The sequence below is a fragment of the Etheostoma spectabile genome, chromosome 12 (genome assembly GCF_008692095.1).
Source record: "Etheostoma spectabile isolate EspeVRDwgs_2016 chromosome 12, UIUC_Espe_1.0, whole genome shotgun sequence".
Lineage (NCBI taxonomy): Eukaryota > Metazoa > Chordata > Actinopteri > Perciformes > Percidae > Etheostoma > Etheostoma spectabile.
Window position 1 is genome coordinate 26,428,036 of NC_045744.1, and position 7,387 is coordinate 26,435,422.

Genomic DNA, 7,387 nt, shown 5'->3' on the forward strand with positions numbered 1-7,387 from the left:
TTATAATTATCCTCTTATCTAACCTTTCGCAACCAATTTGTTGTTGTCTGTTCGTGGCGTCAGATTCTCCGTAATGAAGGTTCAGTCTGAGTTTAACTGGACAATTCAATGTACGACATATCTAAAATTCCGACAACGCCCTGGTTTGTAACCATAGGAGTAGGTACCCCCTTTACAAACTTACCAAATTGGAAGCCAGTAAAATATTAAAAGGCCATTTCTTTTGTATGAGAGCACGCTTACAAGCAATGGTGTTTGAAAATGAACTGACTCAACGTGATACGAAGAACAATGTTTATTTTAAACTAGTAAGAAAAATATAAAACACAGCGAAACACAACCAATGCCTCGCAAGCAGACACAGGTCCACACAGCTAAAACAATCTGTCTGAGTAAAACAAAGTAAAAAAACGGCAAGGCAAACACCAGGAGCCTCGCGCGCAGAGGCAAAAAAACTGTATTCCATGGTCCTTTACTTAACCTCTGTTGTCCTCAAGGGTCACCTTTGATTTAACCGTTTTTTTACTTTTGTTTCCATCACAAAACATGGCGTTTGAAATAAGCTGAAATGGTCAACTAAGCAATACAAAATCCTTTGGAAAAAAATTTCACAAAAAAGACCCACAACGGTTGTAACGTGACAAAAATGGTTCCAAAAAGTAACAACCTTTTTTTCATGGTTAACAGTAAAGAACACACAAGGTTACGTAAAATACTACACCACACTGTAAAAAGTCTGCATTGAAATGTTACTTTCACAAATAGATATCATCAGGGAAATGTACTTCAACTATTCAAAGTAAAGTGCCATCTCTCAAATCCTCACATTTTAGAACTGGAAACGATCGTCACGTTGTGTCAATCAAGTGTTACATGGTCTCATTCATTTCCTGACGGTAGGCCTATATAACTGTGGGAATTTAATTATTTATAAAAAACCATGATTTATGACACATGTTTTGTGTGCTAAATCTAATTTGTAAAGTAACTAAAGCTGTCAGATGAATGTAGTGAGTAAAAAGTACTATATTTCCCTCGAAATGTAGCGGAGTAGAGTAGAACAGTGGCATGACAAAAAGACTCAAGTAAAGTACAGTACCTCAAATGTACTTGAACCTTAGTGTTCTCGACACTAAAGGGTGATAGAATGGTTGTATTGAGATTTTTCACTGCACACGCCGTTCCTCAGTCTCCTGATAGGGTATGGAATTTTGGGCTGAAAAGTCGCTCTCTTGCTGTTCTTTTGGCCCTAGCATGCCACCCGGTTAAATTGACCTGTTGAAACGAGAGGTGTTCTGCCTTCTATGGTCTGCTCATGAATATTTAAGAAAGGCGGCGTGCTGATTGGACATGACCAACACACGCGCCAAATCATCTAAGGTGGAGATAGCATGGATCTTTTGTGTTGAAGGTATCTTGTGAGCCTGAATCGAGGAAGGATCTGATGTAGCAACCTGCAGAGATTGGAAATGACTCCTTCACACTGGTAAGTTTGGTCATTAAGCATTTACTGGCTTTTCAACATGTAGCCCAACGTTAGCCGTTCTTTGTTATAACTAGTGTAACACTCACCTCTTGTGTGTAGCCATAAGCATAACTTTGTATTCACTTTGTTTTTTTAGTGAATGCAACATAAGGTCTCTTAGTCACGCTTGTAATATTGTTCCTGTATACTCTCCTGCTGAATAGTGATTATGAGTCAGTCCTTGCCATGTTAGTAGTATTGTTATCTTACAACAGGACGTCCATTATCGGACAGGAGACTACATTTCGTTCAGTTGTATTGCCACTCTAAGTATACTACTCTCGCCTGTGTCAGTAGGTCTGATGTTATCTTGGAACTACTATCCTGCTGATTAGGCATCTGACTATGAGATTTTACCTTCTAACAGTAGTAATATGTAAAATTACAACTCCTGTGAGAAAGATACAATCCGTCTTACCTTGGCAGGTCACATGTGGAAACTGTCACACATCCCCAGAGTGGAAAAATATGTTGCCAAAAATGCCTCAGGTATCTAAAACTAAGATACATTACTCAAGCTACTTTATGCTTTAGCCTCCTTATTATTATTCTAATGACCTTTCTGTAAATGCGCCTGGATAGCCAATTGGCTAGTTTTCAACTGTAGTCCTACTAGTATCATGTCTTTTTATGGTGGGAAGAAACCGGTAGCCACCCAGGAAACCCACGCAAACACGGGGACAACATGCAAACTCCACACAAAGGCCCAGAAACCTGGATTCGAACCAAGAACCTTCTTGCTGTGAGGAGAAGTGCTAACCACTTAGCCCACCGTCCTTCAACTAATAAAATAACAGCAGGCCCCTTGTGTTGTTTTTACAGGTCATGAGAACAATGTCCCAGGTTCCTGAGGAGAGACCTGTATGACTGACCATCCTGGCCTTCATCCGGTGTGCCTCAATATAAGTTATTCTTTGCAAAATGCAATGAGAACCTTTTTTTGTTTCAAAATATCATCCAGTGTTATACTCTAAAATCTAAAGATAAAAAATTGATTTTCCACTACACCCTGTTGTCTTTGCAGGCCATGCAGACCAGGCCGTAGTTTTTCTGGAACAAGTGTCCTGTCGGATCCCGTCTTGTGTAGTCTGCGTGTACGGAGGGAGTTTCTGGATGCTTCAGGGCAGTATGTGGGTTCAGCCCCCCCCCCCCCGTCTAAACAGTGACACATGTTCAGCAACGCATGGTCCTGGAAGGCCTGTGGAGCTAGCACACAGGTCCTGGGCGCAGGAATCTGCCGGACTGCTTCCAGATAGGAAGGGGTCATGGATGATCAGGTCTAACACATAGCCGTGTGTGTGTGTGGTGTGTGTGTGTGTGTGTGTGTGTGTGTGTGTGTGTGTGTGTGTGTGTGGTGGTGTGAAGTCATTTTAGCACCTTACCATTGCACATTTATATTTGTGTTGTTAGTGTGTGAAAAGTTATTTGTAGTGCCTATACGATGCAAATTTTAATTTTTTTGGTTGTAATAAAATTTAACTTCCAATTGTTGACGGTGTAACCCCCCCCCCCCCCCCCCCCCTCCCCTCCCCCTTTTGGCCTTTGGGAACAGAAGTCTTGTACATTATTTTCCCCTTGGCTGTCTTCCGGCATCCACATTCTCATTGAAGTCCATGGCTGCAAGATACAACCTAAAACAAAAAACATAAATTTTGTAACATAATTGCATTATTAACTTTTACACACACCGAGCAAAATGCTCCAGTTAACTCCCAGCAAAGCCGGAATGACTCCACAGTGTGATGTCTGGAATGATGGCTGAGCTTTTCAACATCAGTAGGTACCTCTTGTTTGTCAAGTCGGTTCCGAGCTGACGTGCCGATGGAAAGTCAATTTAAACTGTAATGTAAACCATGACTGTTGAAGATACACACAATGTGAAATCATTGCTTAGAATACAGACCTGGATGAACCACTTGCTGTGTCCTTTGAGGCCTTCAGTTGGATGTACACACTTGGGGAGGCTGGGTCAGAATGACCGTGGATAGGCTGCACGATTATGGCCAAAATGATAATCGACTATATTTTGATAAAAATTTTGATGCGATTATTCTCACGTTATTTTGTTGTTTAACCAAACAAATTTTATTGTCACATAGGCATTAAACTGCGAGAGGGAGTGTGATGGACGCTAGCTACTCACAGAGAGACCGTGATCATTATGAACGATCCCAGCACGGGTCGAACGGCGGATACACACGACTTCGTGTGTATGAAATGTCTTTATCATTACACGCTGCATTTTTATGAACTATGATATTCTGGCCATGGTCACATCCTGGTCCAGTCCAGGCTCGGTACACAGCAGCTGCTCTCCCACGCTGTTACTCTACCAACTGGTTAGTTGCATTCAATGACTTCTGTGTTCTTCGCCGTGGCGGCCGTGATAGCAGAGTTACCCGCGGAAACACTGGTACAAATACAGGTTTGCCCCCATCCTTACCAATATCCAGCTGTGTTAATAAAAAATTAAACTGTGGACAATGAATAAGTGTGGACCGGCGGCCCGCTGTGTGGCGGGACGCGAAATAAGAGGAGAGGCAGAGTGAGAGCACGTAGAAAGATCCACACAGGCACGGCTTTACAACGAAATGGGTCATGTAACGCAAATTAAACCATATCCATATAAACAACATTGCAGCGAGCGAGGACATAACACCGTGCTTCCTAGATAGCTAACAGCTAACAACGCTACTAGCACTGGTCACTGCTGTTGTCGAAAAACAACAAATGGGACAAAGTGTTTCATTTACTGGCAACTGGTAACCTTGAGACTGAGTATTACCGACTGCTCTGTTGAGTTTCCTCAGCTACTCTGTCCTCTGGACTGCTACATCTAGAAACTAAGATGCCCGGGGTGCAGGGAACTACCTGACTGCCTCATGAGCAGACGGCTAACGGAGCGGTAGATTGGCTTTGAAAAACCGAGCGTTCTATGAAATGACGCTTTATAACAAAATAATCGCTCGATCACGCAAATTTGATCGTTGGGAAGTCCAAATCGTGATCGCGATTAAAATTCGATTAATTGTGCAGCCCTAACTGTGGACATCATGAATGTGGTTCAACAAAGACTTCCTGTTCGCTACCTTCTCAGTTCTGGAGACGGAGCTTGTGGCACACCAGTCCAGGTGGTTGACTCTGCTTTTAAGCCACTTTTTCACCAAATCACAGTCCTTGTCTTTGCCAAGTTGTTCCAGCTTCTTTGACAACCCTAATGAAAGTAGTTCACATAGCAAACATAGTTAGATATACAAATTGTAGCTTGTTCATTGATTTTTGAAGTTTTGACAACTTCCCAAAAGTGTCCAATCTTCTACATCATTATAATGTAATTTACTATATGTATAAAAATAAAAGATCCGATTACCTTTTGCTACATGCCATTCATCATAGTAGTGGGGGATTTTACGTTCTCTCAGGAACTTTTGGATCTGAGGGTGGCGATCAGTGATTACACAGTCCAACTTTACGCCACTTCCCTGTAGGAGGTCCAAGCTTCTTTAAGACCCTCCGCCTCCATGTAAGAGCGTCCCCCCCCACCTCGTTGCTCTGTGTAGAAAGAGAGAGACACACAGACACACAGACACACACACACACTAGGTGTCCATTAACGTAAAACAGGTCACCAAAACAGGTGATTATGTACGAACACTTTTCTGACCACATATCTATAACATTGATAAGACAGATAAAGCTTATAACGGGTTCTAATGACACTATTGTCAGTACTACTAGTGCATGTGTCTGATCTGTTGCGTCAGGCCGGGAACACACCATGCATGTTCAAGCCGTGCCTGAGACGTGCGTGTCATGCAGGCAGTATGCAAGCTCTAACCTGTTCACATGGGAGAGTGAATAAAAATGGACACGCCACGCAGCTGACACGCTCACGTGACGCAGCCAGAGGAAAAAAAATCGTAGGTATTTTTTGAGGAACAATTAATTTGTTAATGATATGTAGCTATTTAATTGTTTTCCCTGTCCTTATATTGTAATCATTTTACCCTTAGGCCCAATGATTTTAAATACCTGCACCAGCTGTATGTCGCGATTTCGGTGGGCTGCACATCCATCATTGTGTAGCTCCTATACTTTGCAGAATGTCCTAGAATGAAACGGTTTTTAGATTTTTAGTCAAACTTGAGAGTGGAATTATTCAGTGGAAGGCAACACCTTACCTGAAATACTTGTTACAATGCCAACATTGTTCAAACAGAAAGAACTACAGTGTACCTGGTGAGTCAGCTAGCATATCATCCCCGATGATGACACTCTCTGCCTCACTGAGCATTTTAAGCTTTTGTGTTTGCCATTCAGTCCACCTTTATTTGTAGCTGGTTCCAGGTACAGTGCCTTGCCAAAGTACTCGTCCCCCTTGAACTTTTTGACCTTTTGCCACATTTCAGACTTCAAACATAAAGAGATAAAAGTGTAATTTTTGTTGAAGAAGCAACAAAATTTATTGGATATTTCAAACTTTTTTTGACAAATAAAAAACTGAAAAATCTGGGCTTGCAAAATTATTCAGCCCCCTTGCGTTAATACTTTGTAGCGCACCTTTTGCTGCGATTACAGCTGTAAGGCGCTTGGGGTATGTCTCTATCAGTTTTGCACATCGAGAGACTGAAGTTCTTGCCCATTCCTCCTTGCAAAACAGCTGGAGCTCAGTGAGGTTGGATGGAGAGCGTTTGTGAACAGCAGTTTTCAGTTCTTTCCACAGATTCTCGATTGGATTCAGGTTGGATTTGACGGCACATTCTAACACCTGGATACGTTTATTTGGGAACCATTCCTTTGTAGATTTTGCTTTACATTTTGGATCATTGTCTTGTTGGAAGACAAATCTCCGGTCTCAGGTCTTTTGCAGACTCCATCAGGTTTTCTTGTCTCCCAGGTGGCTTGTGGCAAACTTTAAACAAGACTTTTTAATGGATATCTTTGATAAATGGCTTTCTTCTTGCCACTCTTCCTTAAAGGACAGATTTGTGCAGTATACGACTGATTGAGTCTCCCAGCTCAGTTGGAGATCTCTACAGTTCATCCAGAGTGATCATGGGCCTCTTGGCTGCATCTCTGATCAGTCTTCTCCTTGTCTGAGCTGAAAGTTTACAGGGACGGCCAGGTCTTCGTAGATTTGCAGTGGTCCGATGGTCCTTCAGTTTCAATATTATCGCTTGCACAGTGCTCCTTGGGATGTTTAAAGCTTGGGAAATCTTTATGTATCCAAATCCTGCTTTAATCTTCTCCACACCAGTATCTGGGACCTGCCTGGTGTGTTCCTTGGTCTTCATGATGCCCTCTGCGCTTTAAACGGACCTCTGAGACTGCCTTTGTACGGAGACTTGATTGGAGGTGGATTCTATTTATCACCATCAGTCATTTAGGTCAACATTGGATCATTCAGAGATCCTCACTGAACTTCTGGAGAGAGTCTGCTGCACTGAAAGTAAAGGGGCTGAATAATTTTGCACGCCCAATTTTTCAGTTTTTTATTTGTTAAAAAGGTTTGAAATATCCAATAAATGTAGTTCCATAAATTGTGTCCCACTTATTGTTTATTCATCACAAAAAATTACCGTTTTTATCTCATTATGTTTGAAGCCTGAAATGTGGCAAAAGGTCGAAAAGTTCAAGGGGGACGAATACTTTCGCAAGGCACTGTATGTCCTGGCATGTCTTCTGAAATGTGTTCTCAGCTGCATTGCTTCAAAAATCTATACAAGAATTAAAAGTAAATCAGTTGGGAAGTGAAGGTTAGACAATGAATGGTTGTCGAAAACGAAGCACCACAAAAGTAAATGGCAGCAGCCAGCTGAAGGTTGCCCATGGGGGTGCTCCCAGTAACTGGCTGACTCTTCC

At 42.1% G+C, this 7,387-nt stretch overlaps 2 long non-coding RNA genes across 2 annotated transcripts in view; one reads left to right on the plus strand and one right to left on the minus strand.

Moving 5' to 3' along the window:
* LOC116698973 (uncharacterized) overlaps window positions 1-5,976 on the plus strand; it is a 22,490-nt gene extending 16,514 nt beyond the window's left edge. The window contains exon 3 of the long non-coding RNA XR_004334331.1: window positions 5,873-5,976. This is a non-coding gene — a long non-coding RNA (uncharacterized LOC116698973). The remainder of the gene's footprint in view (window positions 1-5,872) is intronic.
* Window positions 3,057-5,806, minus strand: LOC116698972 (uncharacterized). Its single transcript, XR_004334330.1, has 4 exons — window positions 5,558-5,806; window positions 4,896-5,077; window positions 4,615-4,739; window positions 3,057-3,156 (listed from the first exon to the last, which is right to left on the minus strand). It is a non-coding gene; the product is annotated as an uncharacterized LOC116698972 (long non-coding RNA).
* Window positions 5,977-7,387: the final 1,411 nt, after the last annotated feature.